At 44.7% G+C, this 16666-nt stretch overlaps 1 long non-coding RNA gene across 1 annotated transcript in view; it reads left to right on the top strand.

Moving 5' to 3' along the window:
* Positions 1-16194, top strand: part of LOC144692540 (uncharacterized) — a 40724-nt gene extending 24530 nt beyond the window's left edge. The window contains exon 2 of the long non-coding RNA XR_013579340.1: positions 14013-16194. This is a non-coding gene — a long non-coding RNA (uncharacterized LOC144692540). The remainder of the gene's footprint in view (positions 1-14012) is intronic.
* Positions 16195-16666: the final 472 nt, after the last annotated feature.

Below are 16666 nucleotides of genomic sequence, written 5' to 3'. Positions count from 1 at the left end.
CCATGTCTTTAAAAATAATGTTTTGGGATGTAAAGTCCATAATATCACTTGTAGAATTTAAACGAAATCGTTGCTTTCATGAATCAGAATTGTTAATAATTAATTTGTTCTATCATTTTAAGTTTCGGAATGGGTATAGCCACGTGGTGAGTTCCTAATTAGTGTCATTTCAACTAATTTTAATTGTGAACGCATGATGATGAATTGAAATGTTAGTTTTTCACGTGGTGATTTGAAGTGTTTTACTCGAGCCATATAATAACACAGACTGCTTTCAGCTGCCCAGGAGAACTCGCTCTCCGGGTGGGATTTAAATGTTTGGAGACAGGGATTGGAGTGCCTGCAACCTTTACCCCGTGATTGATTTATTTGAAAAAAAATACAGGCCGAATCGACTTTCGAAACGTGTTGGCTCCTGCACTGAAGACTGTGCTCCACACAAAATAAAGGGGTTTGATCCCTTCGGAGAGGTAACTCCGAACCTTGCGGCTTCGGGGCAGCTGAGACTCGCTCAGATCAGCAACCTGACCCTCAGATTGTCCTGTCTCTTCGCTTCTTCCCCCATCTGAAACCACTTCGCAGCACCGTCAGAGTTGAAGGACCCACTTGTCGACAGCGGGATAGTCGCTTCCTTGAAATCATAACGCTCCATCGCTGTGGGGTGGGCGGGATAAGATGATGCCGACGCTTATTCGAGACCCGGGTGCTGGTAAAATGAGGATTCAAACTGAGCGACACCCGCCCTCCTCACCGAAGTGTAAGGATTGAGTGTGGACGGAAGGAAATGCAACGGGATTTCCCCATTGAGACAGATATTCTATTTGCAGCACATACACACATTTATAAAGAAGCAGAAAAAAATAAGCCGGACTCTTGCTGGCTTCTGGTTCTGCGGGCTATTGGAATGTGCTCTGGCACCCTGTCCAATTCTTCCTGTAGGAACCCGAAGAGTTTCTGAAACAAAAACCAGAAAATGCTGGAAAAACTCAGCAGGTCTGACAGCATCTGCGGAGAGAAAGGCAGAGTTAACGTTTGGAGTCCGTATGACTCTCCTCTTCAGAGTCTGGTGAACTGGTTAGGGGGGTGGGGCAGTCCCAATTCCCTTTGGCTCCTAAACAAAAATAGAATTACCTGGAAAAACTCAGCAGGTTTGGCAGCATCGGTGGAGAAGAAAAGAGTCGACGTTTCGAGTCCTCACGACCCTTCAACTGGCTCCTGTTGTTCACCAGACTCTGAAGAACAGAGTCATAGAAGAGTCAAATGGACTCCAAACGTTAACTCTGTCTTTCTCTCCACAGACGCTGTCAGACCTGCTGAGTTTTTCCAGCATTTTCTGTTTTTTGTTTCAGATTTCCAGCATCCGCAGTATTTTGCTTTTACCGGAGAGTTTCTGTTTGGTCCTGTCCTTTGTGAAAGCAATTTTCCAGCATTAAAATGGGTTGAAGGGCAAATCAGCCTGAAGGACTTCATATAGGCAAACCCTGTCTGATGATTAAACTGTTCTTCAACATGAATGGCTTAAACATTCATGTATTTACCTGGGTGGAGACACCTCCTCCCCATGTAGGTCAAAACACATGTAAATATTATTGAGGAGCCTTTACAATGTGAAACCAAAACTTCAAGCATGTGATGAGACAGGGTTCAGTCGCTAGATAGGAGAACAGGCTTCAAACACTTCCCAATTGTATTTCTTTTGGCCTATTGTGATTAAAATCACTTGGAATAAAAACATTATTAAAAATCTATAAAGGCCACAAATCCACACAAAGACAATGAAAGAGGAAGGGTAGGTCAATGTTTCTGAAGAAGGGTCATATAGACTTGAAACGTTAACTCTGTCTTTCTCTCCACAGACGCTGTCAGACCTGCTGAGTTTTTCCAGCATTTTCTGTTTTTTTGTTTCAGATTTCCAGCATCCGCAGTATTTTGCTTTTATCTTAATGTTTCAGGCAGCATGACCTCTCACCAAAATGGACCAGAGAAGTTGGGGCTGTAGCTTCCAAGCTCCAGCTGAGTGTATCTGGGGGGAGGGGTACCTTCTCCACCAAGTTCCCAGGTAAAGATTACACAGCAATTGCCCAGGAAGTGTAAACCCCAGATGGGCAGCTGACCTGCACTGGGAACCACCCAAAAATGCCATTTAAATCGTAAACTTCGGATAGTTCTGACTGCCTTACATCAATAGTTACCCAGAAAAAGTTAAAAGAATTAAAACCATTTGTAGCTTCTAGGTAACTATTGTACGGACCCAGACCCCCTCGGGACTCCCCTCAAAACCCCCAGGGGACTCGGCCCACCACAACCCCCACCCCGACTACCCCCCACACAGAACCCCAACTACCCCCCAAAGAGACTCTCCCACAACCCCAAGTGCCCCCAAAGGGACTCTCCCACATCCCCAACTGCCCCCCCACCAAAGGGCCTCTCCCACAACCCCAACTACTCCCCAAAGGGTCTCTCCCACAACCCCAACTACTCCCCAAACGGTCTCTCCCACAACCCCAACTACTCCCCAAAGGGTCTCTCCCACAACCCCAACTATTCCCCAAAGGGACTCTCCCACAACCCCAAGTTCCCCCAAAGGGACTCTCCCACAACCCCAAGTGCCCCCAAAGGGACTCTCCAACAATCCCAACTACCCCCCACCAAAGGGCCTCCCCCACAGCCCCAACTACCCCCCAACAAAGGGACTCCCCCACAACCCCAAATACCCCCACACCAAACTACCACCCCCACATCCAAGGGAGTTCCCCCCCATCATGAAATTCCTCCCCGCCCCACAACCATGTGGACTGCCACCAACCGGACTCTCCCATCCCCTGACTACCTCCCCTACGGCGATTCCCCCTGAAATCCTGACTACACCTCAGGCCTTACCCAATCCAACCTCCCACCCCATCCAAACACACCCCACCTGCCGACTGTCAAAAACCCCACCACCCCACCAACTGTCCAGCCATCCCTCCGACTGGTACACCGCACCCCCCCCACCCCCCCCAACCCACCGAGTGCCCAAACACAAATTCTAACCACTTACCTAACAAACCTACCTTCTCCCTGGCTTGAAAGTGGCTGGACCTTTAAACCTGCCTGATTTACGGGGCTGAATGCCGCTTAAAAAAAAAAGTGGTGGGGTGGGTGGGGATGGCCACCTTGCAACCAACTCTGAAGCCCTCGACAGAAGGCCTCAGGAGTGCACTGCCCCGCACAGTTCTCACCTGGCTTGAGTTGGAAGGTCAGACAAGGATTGAGAAGATATTCAGGTAAGAAAGTAGGAGCAGGGGGGCAATCCAACTCTGATTTGTCACTCCGAGGAAGTTCAGGCCCCACATTTTTTGGAATGTCCTGCTTCTCAAGAATACCGTCTTCTATTCCACACTATCAGCATTTTAAGCTTATCCTTATAGCAACACTGAAAATTAATGGTTTTAAGAGAAGGAAAATAGAATAAAGTTAATGTAAAAAGAGAGAGCAATTTATTACATCCAAGAACAGTTAACATCAGTTAGGATGGTTTGAATTATTCATTCATGGGATGTGAGCATCATGGGTTAGGCCAACATTTATTGCCCACCCCTCATTGCCATTGAGAAGGTGGTGGTGAGCTGCCTTCTTGAACCTCTGCAGGTCCGTGTGGTGTAGGTACACCCACAGTGCTGTTAGGGAGGGAGTTCCAGGATTTTAACTCAGTGGCAGCCAAGGAACAGCGATATATCTCCAAGTCAGGATGGTGTGTGGCTTGGGGGGAACTTGCAGGTGTTGGTGTTCCCATGCATCTGCTGCCCTTGTTCTTCTAGGTGGTAGATGTTGCAGGTGTTGAAGGAGCCTTGGTGAGTTGCTGCAGTGCATCTTGTAGATGGTACACACCGCTGATACTGTGGGCTGGTGATGGAGGGAGTGAATGTTTAAGGTGGAGGAGAGGGTACCAATTAAGTGCGTGGCTTTGTCTTAAGTGCTGAGTTTCTTGAGTGTTGTGGGAGCTGCAATCATCCAGGCAAATGGGGAGTATTCCATCACATTCCTGATTTGCGCCTTGTAGATAGTGGACAGGCTTTGGGGAGTCAAGAGGTGAGTTACCCAAAATTACCAGACTCTGACCTGTTCTTGTGGCCACAATATTTATGGCTGGCCCAATTCAGTTTCTGGTCACATGATAACACCCCCAGGATATTGATAGTGAGGGAATCAGCAATGGTAATGCCATTGAATGTCAAGAGGAGATGGTTAGATTCTCTTTCATTGGAGATGGTCATTGCCTGGTACTTGTGTAGTGTGAATGTTTTGGCCCACTTATCAGCCCAAGCTGAATGTTGTCCAGGTCTTGCTGTATGTAGGTATAGACTGCTTCAGTATCTGAGGAGTTGCGAATGATACTGAATACTATGCAATCAGCAGTGAATAACACCCTCCACTGACCCTATGATTGAGGAAAGGTCATTGATGAAGCAGCTGCAGATGGTTGGGCCTAGGACACTACTCCAAGGAACTCCTGTAGCGATGCCCTGGAACTGAGATGATTGTCCTCCAGCAATCACAACCATCTTCCTTTGTCCTAGTTATGACACCAATCAGTGGAGAATTTTCTCCCTGATTCCCATGGACTACAATTTTGCTAGCGCTACTTGATGCCACACACAGTCAGATGCTGCCTAGATGTACCGTGCCTGTATCTGAGCTTGATAAATTTCTGTCATCCGAACATATTAAAGAAATTTGTGCAAAGGTGATAGAAGTTTGGAACTCACATCTGCAAACAGCAATTAACGCTAAATCAGTTGTTATTTTTAAAATTGAGATTGATAGATTTTTGTTATCTAAAGGAAGTAAGGTATATGGGGGAAAGGTGGCCATATGGAGTTAGGTCACAGATCAACCATGAACTCATTGAATGGCAGAACAGACTCAAGGGGCTAAATGGTGTACTCCTGTTCCTAATGTTCCTATATCAGTCTGAGCAACTCTTCAAAGCCAGTACTAATGGTCTCATCAAAATTCTCTTTTAAAACAACAGCAATAAACACAGTTAAAATGTCCACACAAATAGACAAAAGACAGTTAGTTAGAATTCATCCCAATCTTCTATAATTTACTTTAAGAAGGTGGCACCTTGTAGTTAATAATGACCCATCTGCAATATTGCTTTTATTATTAGTTACTTAGTACATAATATCTGTTTTGCTTAAAGTGCTTTAAACATATATTACATATTAACAACTTTAGATTAAGTTGAATCCAAAACCGACATATAAGTCACAGTACCTTTCAAGAACTTAAAATTAGCTAGCCCAGCATTACTGGGTGGGTTACTTTGCAGGTGCCTCTATTTTCACCTCCTAAATTCAAGTCTCACACTAGAAACTTCAACACAAAATCTAGGCTGACACCTTAGTACAGTACTGAGGGAGAGCTGGACTGTCAGAGGGTGCTGACTTTGGATGAGATACTAAACCGAGTTTGCCTTCTCAGGTGGAAGCAAAGGATGGCACTATTTCAAAGAAGAGCTGGGGAGCTGTCCCTGGTGGCCTGGTCAATATTTGTCCTTCAGCCAACGTCACTGAATCAGATCATCTGATCATTATTACATTGCTGTTTGCAAATTGTCTGCCATGTTTCCTACATTACAACAGTGGCTACACTTCAAAAGAACTTCATTTTCTGCAAAATGCTTTGGGAATTTATTAAGTCATAAAAGGCACTATAAAAATGCAAGTTTTTTTTTCATATCCAGCTCTGTTACTTAATTTGTTGGGGATTAATATTTTTAAAGAGCTGAAAATGCTAAAAAAAAATTGAAATAAAAATGGAAAATGTGGGAAAATCACTAATTCATCAATCCAAACCCTTGTTACATTCACACAATTCAGAACTCATCAGAAGGAAATGAGGACTTGCATATCTATAGCACCTTCACAACCTTATGAAGTCCCAAAGTGCTTTCAGACAAATAAGTAGCTTGCAGTCAGTGTTGTAAACAAAGAATTAACAAACATTCTCCCAGGATTCTGTTGTGCATCTCCAACATTCCTTGGCTTTCTTTCTGACCTTTGTTTTTCTTTAATTCATTCATGGGATGTGGGTATCACTAGCAAGGCCAGCATTCATTGCCCATCCCTAACTGCACTTGTTCCGATGGCATTGCTGTGGGTCTGGGGTCACATGTAGGTCAAAGCAGGTAAGAACAGCAGATTTCCTCCCCTAAACGGCATTACAACAATCAACAGAAGTTCCATGGTTATCATTAGGCTTTTAATTCCAGATTTTTATTGAATTCAAATTCCACCATCTGGCAGGATTTGAACTCTGGTCCCCAGAGCATTACCCTAGATCTCTGCATTACTAGTCCAGCGACAATGCCACTACGCCATCATCTTCCCTTTGTTGCTTAGTCCACGTAAAATAATTTCCAAGATACTGATATAATCAGAGTTGACTTGCCAGCCAATCAGCAACCATTTTTACTGTAGTATAAATTGTCGTGTCATTTGAAATTTGACATTCTTGTGTTTGTCCTGATGCGTGTAAGATGAAGAGCTTCAGCAACATGTCTCTTAGCAATATTCAAGGTACATATTTATTGATAATTTTGCTGTTTGTTTTGATCATTTAAAATCAATATTCTCAGAAATATGACTCTTTATTTTTGGGTGCACATTGTGGATTTAATTTTAAAAGTTATTACAGTATCTTAAAGTAGCCATGTGACAGCAGTATCTTTTTAAGACAACAGGCAGAATTTTTCGCTTGGCGTGCAGGCACGCGCCTGACCCACTCAAGTGTGAAATAGCACATGATGATGTCGGGCGAGTGTCCCGACGTCATCACGTACTCGCGTGATATTTCGGTCGGCGGGCGCGCACAAGAGCCTGAAGCGCACCCACCGACAATTAAGAAGCCTATTAAGGCCATTAAAGTTGTAATTAATGGAGATTTTTCATTGCCCGTCCAACATTACGGTTGGCAGGCAGACGAAGAGGCCAGGTGGCCTTTGCATTTTTCAGGAAACCTCATCCACGGCGGGATGAAGTTTCCATCATCAAATTTTTAAAAATAAAATCGTATGGACAGAACTTTCATCATGTATATGTTCGGGTGACTGATTCTGATGTGTGGACATTTTTTCCGGATTTTAAAATCTGTTTTTATTGCAATTAAATTCTTCAGCTCCCTGAAGCAGCTCTCTGCCATCAGAGCTTTCATTCAGCACTCCCCCCGCGCCCACGCTGACCAGCGCTTGCACTCCTCCCGCCCCCCACCCCAGCAGCGCTGAGCCTTTTAGCGTGCATTTCTTGCTGGCTGGCCGTTAATTGGCCAGCCAGGTCAGGGGCCGAGTGTATTTAGGGGTCCGTTCCCCGGCTGCTCCCGGGCCCGCCAATCACGGGCACCCGTGAACTAAAAATCCTGCCCAATGTCTTTCTCTCATCTCCTTCACTTTCCAAGTTTGTTTTTACTATTCCGTTTCCTCCTTGAGAATTGTCTGCCAAAACTCATTGGAATTCTGCTTGATCACAACAGGCAGGTGGCACCAAAACCTCCTCAACCCTCTGGTTAATTATGTTAAAACTTCTGGTATTGACACATTGCTCCCCTTTCAATGCGGAATGGCAAAGGAACATAGGTGGAAGTTAAATTCAATTAATAAATCTGGAATATAAAGCTGGTCTCAGTAATGGTGATTATGAAACTATGATCAATTGTTGTAAAAATCCATCGTGTTCATTAACGCCCTTTAGGGAAGGAAATCTGCTGTGTGGTTGACTCTTAACTACCCTCTGAAATGGCCTAGCAAGCCACTCAGCTCAAGAGCAATTAGGGATGGGCAACAAATGCTGGCCTTGCCAGCAATGCCCACATCCCATTAAAGAATAAAGAAACAAAATAGGAACATAGAAAATAGGAGGAGTAGGCCATTCGGCCCCTCGATCTCGCTCCGCCATTCAGCTAGATCATGGCTGATTTTCTACCTCTGCACCATTTTCCCACACGATCCCCATATCCCTTGATAACTTTAATATCTAAAAATCTATCTCTCTGTCTTGAACATACTCAGTGACTGAGCCTCCACAGCCCTCTGGGGTAGAGAATTCCAAAGATTCACCACCCTCTGAGTGAAGAAATTCCGCCTTAAATGGCCTACCCCTTATTCTGAGACTGTGTCCTCTGGATCTAAACTCCACCTCCCTACCCGGCAAGCCAGGGGAAACATCCTTCCTGCATCTACCCTGCTGAGCCATGTAAGAATTTTGTATGTCTCAATGAGATCACCTCTCATTCTTCTGAATTCTAGAGAACCTAGGCCTCTTCTCCTCAATCTTTCCTCATAGGACACTCCCACCATCCCAGTGATTAGTCTAGTTAACCTTCATTGCATTCCCTCTATGGTAAGTATATCCTTCCTTAGATAAGGAAACCAAAACTGCACAAAGTACTCCAGGTGCGGTCTCACCAAGGCTCCATACAATTGCAGCAAGGCATCATCACTCCTGTGCTCAAATTCTCTTGCATATAAGGTCAACATACCATTGGCCTTCCTAATTATTTGCTGCACTTCCATATTAGCTTTCAGTGACTCATGAACAAGGACATCCAAGCCCCTTTGGACATCAACACTTCCCAATCCCTCACCATTTAAGAAATACTCTGCTTTTATGTTTCTCCTACAAAATTGGACAACTTCACATTTTTCCACATTATACTCTATCTGCCATGTTCTTGGCCGCTCACTTCCCCTGTCTAAAACCCCTTGAAGCCTCTTTGCATTCTCCTCACAACTCACATTCCCAGCTAGTTTTATGTCATCGGCAAACTTGGAAATATTACATTTGGTCCCCACATCCAAATCATTGATATAGGTTGTGAACAGCTGGGGCCCAAGCACTGATTGCTTGAGGTACCCCACTGATCACAGCCTGCCAAACTGAGAATGACAACCAACAAACAATCTGTTTCCCTATAACTCAGCACAACATATCCAATAACTGAATAGCAAGTATGGAAAGAGATTTTTTTGGATCAGGATTATACTTGGACGAGGTTTCTGTTCAACTTCAGCTAAACAAAGCCAATTTGCATTTTTCATAGCACAGTACTGCAGATTGAAAACAAAGAAGTAACACTGACATCAAATTTGAGGGAATACTTAATGTACTGGTAGGAAATTCTGGATAGCTGTACAACTTGAGGATTTTAATTAAGATTAATTTCAGCTCTGGTTTGGTTGATTAAACCCATATCTAAAGTGGTAGGTTCAAGTACCACTCCAGAGGCCTAAGCTTGGATGACCCTCCAGTGTGGTGCTGAGGGAGCACTGCAGTGTCAAACGTCTCGCCTTGTGGGTAAGACATTAAACTGAGGTCCCATTTGCCCTCTCAGTTGGATATAAAAGATCCTGTGGCATCCCATGGAAAAAGTCCCAGGGCTGAATTTTCCCCCCATCTGGGGGAAGCTGACGAGTGGGCGTGTACGGTTGCACTTCTGATCGGCGCCTCCAATCAGAGGCGTGGCACCATTTTACGCGGGGGGGGGACCAATTAAGGCCCGCCCAGCATGCGCACGAAAGAGTGCACTCATCTCCCTGAGGCTAAGTGAAGCCTCAGGGAGGTCGCCTCTACTTTCAAAAATATTAAAAATAGAAAAATAAAACTTCCCTTACATGTCCCCTCATGTTACACTGTCACATGAGTTGGGACATGTCCAAAATTTTTACAAAATCTTTATTAAAACTTTTTAAAGCCTACATGAAACCTCATCCTGCTGGTGGATGAGGTTTCATGTTTTTTCTACTTCCCACAGGGGCTCCTGGCCTGCCCGCCAACCTTAAGGTTGGACGGGCATGTCCTTTAATTACTTAATTGACCCTGTCAATGGCCTCAATTTGTAATATTTGTAAGATATAAGAGACAATCTGAAGATTTAAAAATTCTCACCCTTATTTTCAAAGCCCCCATGGCCTCACCCCACTCTAAGGGGAGACAGAGGTGTAGTAGTAATGCCACTGGACTAGTAATTCAGAGACCCAGGCTAATGCCCAGGGGAACATGGGTTCAAATCTCACAGCAGCTGGTGGAATTTGAATTCAATTAACAAAATCTGGAATTGAAAACTAGCCTCAGTAATGGTGACCATGACAACTATCATCAATTGTTGTAAAAACCCATCTGGTGAAGGGAATCTGCCATCCTTACCTGGTCTGACCTACATGTGACTCCAGACCCACAGCAATGTGGTTGACTCTTAACTGCCCTCTGAAATAGTGTGGTATACAACTCATTTTAAGGGCAATTAGGAATGGGAAACAAATGCTGGCCTTGTCAGTGATGCCCACATCCCATTAAAGACTAAAAAAAACCCCTGTAACTTCCTTCATCTTGCACATCCCTGATTTCAGGTACTTCACAATTGGCGGCCATGCCTTCAGCTGCTTAAACTCCAAAATTCTCTTTCTACGTCATCCCATGTCTCTAATTCTCTCTCCCACTCTAAGTTGTTCCTTAATGAAGAAAAAAGTGCTTACACAGTGCTTTCCAGGATAACCGAATGTCTCAAACAGTCACTTGGTAGTACAGATCTTGAAATGAATATTGCTGAAAAGGGATACATGTTGCTGAAGCTTTTCATCTTGCACTCATCCAAACGAATGCAAGAATACCAAATTTTAAACTGTCACAACAATTTATACTGCATGAGCAGAGTGGTGCTGTTTGGTTGGCAAGTTGATGTGATTTTTTTCATCCATTAATGGGAAGTGTCCATAGATCTCTGAAGGCGGAGGGGCACGTTAGTGGGGTGGTGAAAAAGGCATGTGGGACACTTGCCTTTATCAATCGAGGCATAGATTATAAAAGTAGGGATGTCATGTTGGAGTTGTATAGAACCTTGGTGAGGCCACAGCTGGAGCACTGTGTGCAGTTCTGGTCGCCACATTATAGGAGGGATGTGATTGCACTGGAGGGGATGCAGAGGAGATTCACCAGGATGTTGCCTGGGATGAAACATTTAAGTTATGAAGAGAGGTTGGATAGACTTGGGTTGTTTTCGTTGGAGCAGAGAAGACTGAGGGGCAACCTGATCGAGGTGTACAAGATTATGAGGGGCATGGACAGGGTGGATAGGGAGCAGCTGTTCCCCTTAGTTGAAGGGTCAGTCATGAGGGGACATAAGTTCAAGGTGAGGGGCAGGAGGTTTAGGGGGGATGTGAGGAAAAACCTTTCTACCCAGAGGGTGGTGACGGTCTGGAATACGCTGCCTGGGAGGGTGGTGGAGACGGGTTGCCTCACATCCTTTAAAAAGTACCTGGATGAGCACTTGGCACATCATAACATTCAAGGCTATGGGCCAAGTGCTGGTAAATAGGATTAGGTAGGTAGGTCAGGTGTTTCTCACGTGTCGGTGCAGACTCGATGGGCCGAAGGGCTTCTTCTGCACTATGTGATTCTGTGATTCTGTGATGTGGGCTTCGCTGGCTGGGCCAGCATTTATTGCCCATCCCTAGTTGCCCTTGAGAAGGTGGTGGTGAGTTGTCTTCTTGAACCGCTGCAGTCCATGTGGTGTACCCACAGTGCTGTTATGAAGGGAGTTCCAGGATTTTGACCCAGCGACAGTGAAGGAACGGCGATATATTTCCAAGTCAGGGCGGTGAGTGACTTGGAAGGGAACTTCCAGGAGGTGGTGTTTCCTTCTAACTGTTGCCCTTGTCCTTCTAAATGGTCGTGAGTTTGGAAGGTGTTGTCGAAGGAGCCTTGGTGTGTTTCAACAGTGCATCTTGTAGATGGTACACACTGCTGCGCTGTGTGTCAGTGGGGGAGGGAGTGAATGTTTGTGGATGGGCTGCCAATCAAGCAGGTTGCTTTGTCCTTGACAGTGTCGAGCTTCTTGAGTGTTATTGGAACTGCACTCATCCAGGCAAGTGGAGAGTATTCCATCACACTCCTGACTTGTGCCTTATAGATGGTGGACAGGTTTTGGGGAGTCAGAAGGTGAGTTACTTGTCACAGGATTCCTAGCCTCTGACCTGCCCTTATAGCTACAGTATTTATATGGCTAATCCAGTTCAGTTTCTGGCTAATGGTAACCCCCCAGGATGTTGATGGTGGGGGATTCAGTGATGGTAATGCAATTGAACATCAGGGGATATGGTTGGATTCTCTCTTGTTGGAGATCATCATTGCCTGGCACTTGTGTGGCGCTAATGTTACTTTGCCACTTGTCAGTCCAAGTCTGGATATTGTCCAGGTCTTGCTGCATTTGGACATGGACTGTTTCAGTATCGCAAATAGTGCTGAACATAGTACAATCATCAGCGAACATCCCCTCTTCTGACCTTAAGATGGAAGGAAGGTCATTGATGAAGCAGCTGAAGATGGTTGGGCTGAGGACACTACCATGAGGAACTCCTGCAGTGATGTCCTGGAGCTGAGATGACTGACCTCAAACAACCATAATCATCTTCCTTTGTGTTAGGTATGACCCTTAACAGTGGAGAGTTGTCCCCGATTCCCATTGACTCCAGTTTTGCTGGGGCTCCTTGATGCCACACTCAATCAAATGCGGCCTTGATGTCGAGGGCGGTCACTCTCACCTCATCTCGGGAGTTCAGCTCTTTTGTCCATATTTGAACCGATGCATTGCTATGGACAAAGCAACAGGGAACAAAAGGCTCCCTATGCTTCCAGGTTATTCAAAAAAGGCACGGCTTGAACATATTCCTTTTGTTTGCAGAGAACAGGTTTCTGAATATGAACACATGTCACTTCTAGCAAGCGTAAATGAGCTCATGTGTCCCAAAAATTAGCTGATCAAATCAAGTAACGCGTTCCTCTGGCAGTTCATAACAGGCAGTGTACAGGCATTACGCAAACAGCCCGTGCTTAGAAACCCCAAAACAAACCATCTACAGTTAGATATGATTCCGCGATTGGGCAGCACTTGCTGAACAATCCTGAGGGTGCTAATACCTACGCTGACAGCAAATTTAAGACGATCAGTCGAGCTTATAATGTGGCTCATGTACACTTCCTTGAAGTGACATATGTTCATATACAGGGACCTGTTCTCTGCAAAGAAAAGAAATATGTTCCAGCCTTGCACCTTTTTTGAATTATCCAGAAGCAGTAGGGAGCCTATAATTCCCTGTTGCTTTCTCTGAAACAGGGCTGCAGATGGATTTGAACTCCACCACCCACGTGTTCACCTCCAAGCCACATTCCATCCTGACTTGGAACTCTATCGCTGTTCCTTTACTGTTGCTGGATCAACATCGTGTGGTGTACCTACATCACAGGATCAGAGACAGGCAACAAATGCTGGCATTGCTGGCAATACGCATACCCCATGAATGAATAAATAAAAGTGTTAATGAACCTGAACCACCCAATTAAAACATGTCAACCAAATCCAAACTACAATTACACTTTTAACCGAAGCAGTGCCAAGTAAAATACTTCAGCCATTTGCCAGAAATAGTCCTCCAAAATCATTATACAGAGCTGTACGCGTTTCTTTTTCTCATACAGATGTAATGAAAAAAACAGAGAAAATGCCTGGGTCACTGGCAAACTCCACTTCCGAAACATGGGCAGAATTTTACATTCCGCAGGCAGACGGGTGTGCGCCTGACCCGATCGGGTATAAAAACGCGCGAGATGACATCAGGCGAGCGTTCCAACGTCATTGCACACTCGCGCGATAGTTCACTCAGTGGCCGCACGCAAAAGTCGGAAGCGTGCCTGCCAACAATTAAAGCAGACAATTAAGCCCATTAACGGCGCAATTGTCTGTGATTTTACGTAGCCTGTCCAACCTTACGGTTGGCGGACGGGCGAATCGGCCAGGCGGACTTTACATTTTTCATGAAGCTTCATCCAAGGGCGGGATGAAATCTCCATTGGGAAATAAAATAAAAAGGAATACCTGGGGACAACATTTTTATGAGGTATTCTTTCAGGTGCTTGTCTGTGATGCATGGGCCTTTTTTTTTTTTGCAGCTTTTTAGTGCTTTATTTCATTATTTACAGGTCTGCAGCTCCCGGAGGCAGCTGTCTGCCTTCAGGGATCCCTCTCGCAGCGCCCACCCGTGCCCGTGGTGATGTTGTCGCCCACCCGCTTCCCGCCTCCAGCTGGGCAGCGCTGAGCTTTTCAGCGTGCATTCCACACTGGCTGGCCAATTGGTGAAATCGTGGTTGGGGGGCTGATTGCAGCCGGTGGCCCATTTCCTGACCACTCCCGGGCCCGCCGATTGCCTGCACCTGACAAGGGAAAAATTCGGGCCATGAGGTTGCAGCTATATCTGCTGCTGATGCGTTATGTTGTGAAAATACTGTAATAGGTTTTCTCCTGGAGGCATCAGAAAGACTAATCCGCTACTATTTGAATTCCATTCATCCTCACCCAGTCACTCCTTATTCAAGGTGTTGAACTGACATTTTGATTGACATAGCTAAGCATCGGACTTGCCAGAAGAGTTGTCATCCCATTAGTTTAATAGTCTGAAGATTTCAACTGATTAAGCATTGTAAAGTTTCACGGTTTGCAGATATGACTGAGGAAAGCGTTCCAAATTCACAGAATCACAGAATTGTTACAGCACAGAAGGTGGCCATTCAGCCCATTGTGTCTGCACCAGCTCTCTCCAAATCCCTTAATGTCATTCTCCCATCTTCTCTCCATAACCCTGCACATTCTTCCTTTTCAGAAAACAGTCTAATTCCCTTTTGAAAGATTCAATTGTCCCTGCCTCTGCCACACTCTCAGGCAGTGCATTCCAGACCTTAACCACTGGCTGTGTGAAAAGGTTTTCTCTCATGTCGCTTTTGCTTTTTTTTTTTGCCAATTACTTTTAAATCTGTCCCCTCTCGTTCTTGATCCTTTCACAAGTGACAACAGTTTCTCCCTATCTGCTCTGTCCAGACCACTCATGATTTTGAAAGCCTCTAGCAAATCTCCTCTCAGCCTTCTTTTCTCCAAGGAAAACAGTCCTAACTTCTCCAATCTATCTTCATATCTGAAGCTGCTCACCCCTGGAACCATTCTCAGTGAAATTTTTCTGCACTCTCTCCAATGCTCTCACATCATTCCTAAAGTGCAGTGCCCAGACCTGGACCCAATACTCTAGCTGACATTGAATGAGTGACTTATACAAGTTCTACATAAGCTCCTTGCTCTCGTACTCTATGCCCCTATTAATAAAGCCTAGGATACTGTATGCTTCATTAACCATGCTCTCAACCTGTCCTGCCACCTTCAATGGCTTATGCACATACACACCCAGGTCTCTCTGCTCCGGCGCCCTGTTTAGAATTGTACCCTTTATTGTATAATGTCTCTCCATATTTTTCCTAGCAAAATGATTCACTTCACATTTCTCCACATTGAACTTCATCTGCCGCCTTTTTGCCCACTCACTTAACCTCTCTATATCTCTTTGCAGCCACCTGTGTCCTCCTCACAGCTTGCATCTGCCCTTATACTTCCTTTTGTAGCCTGGTGTCGAAGCTTTGTTTTATAGTACTCCTGTGAAACAACTTGGGATGTTTTATCATATGAAAGGTGCTATATAAATGCAACTTGTTAAAGTTGAAATGAGAGGTTGAGGAACCCCACCCCCGCAGAAATTCTACCGCTTAATTTATATTGTTCCATGATGAGTAAGCCAGCATGAGAAATTTCATTCATCAGGTGGTGTAGTGGTATTGTTACTGGGCTAGTAGACCCAGGGTAATGCTCTGGGGACCTGGGTTTGATTCCCACCAAAGCAGAAGGTGAAATTTGATTTCAATAAAAATCTGGAATTAAAAAATCTGATGATGACCACAAAGCCATGGCTGAAACAACTGCCATAAAAACCCAGCTGGTTCATTTAATACCCTTTAGTGAAGGAAAACTGCTGTCCTTACTTGGTCTGGCCTACCTGTGACTCCAGACCCCCACAACAATGTGGTTAACTCTTAAATGTCCTCTGAACAAGGGGCGATTAGGAATGGATGACAAATGCCGGCCTAGCGAGCGACACCCACATCCCACGAACAAATAAAAAAAAGTTGATTGCCAACATGGTCAAATTTAAGACTCAGCTCAAACAGCTCGACAAGAGCAGATTAATACATTTTCCAAGATTATAGGGAAGCATCATCTGAATGCAGAATGTAATGTTTTACCATACAGGAAAAAATTATTCTATAAAGAAAGACTTGCATGTTTGTATAGTTTTTTTTCAAGTCTTGGTGATGTTCCAAAAGAACGAAGGAAAATCTTGCATAGCACCTTTTGCTGCCTTAAGGAGTACTTTACAACTAATTACATATTTTTGAGGTGTAGTCACTGTCATAATGTAGAAAACACAACAGCCTATTTGTGCACGGTAAGGTCCTACAAATAGCAACGTAATAATGGCCAGATAATCTGTTTAATGTGATGCTTGTTGAGGGATAAATATTGGGAGAACTCACCTGTTCTTTAAAATAGTGCCAAGGGGTCATTTACATCAACCTGAAAGGTCAGATGGGAACATGGATTAACGTCTCAGCTGAAAGATGACAGCTAAGCACATCGCAGCCAATGAATTAGTATTTGAAGTTTGGAAATTACTGTTTTTGTAGGCAAACATTGGCAGTCAAACTATCGAAAACCATAACTGTTACCAGATGCGGCGTAATCGTACATTTCTACTACA

The sequence above is a fragment of the Cetorhinus maximus genome, chromosome 2 (assembly GCF_964194155.1).
Source record: "Cetorhinus maximus chromosome 2, sCetMax3.hap1.1, whole genome shotgun sequence".
NCBI lineage: Eukaryota > Metazoa > Chordata > Chondrichthyes > Lamniformes > Cetorhinidae > Cetorhinus > Cetorhinus maximus.
Note: the sequence above shows the minus strand (reverse complement) of the source record. Positions and strands in the feature narration are given on the sequence as shown.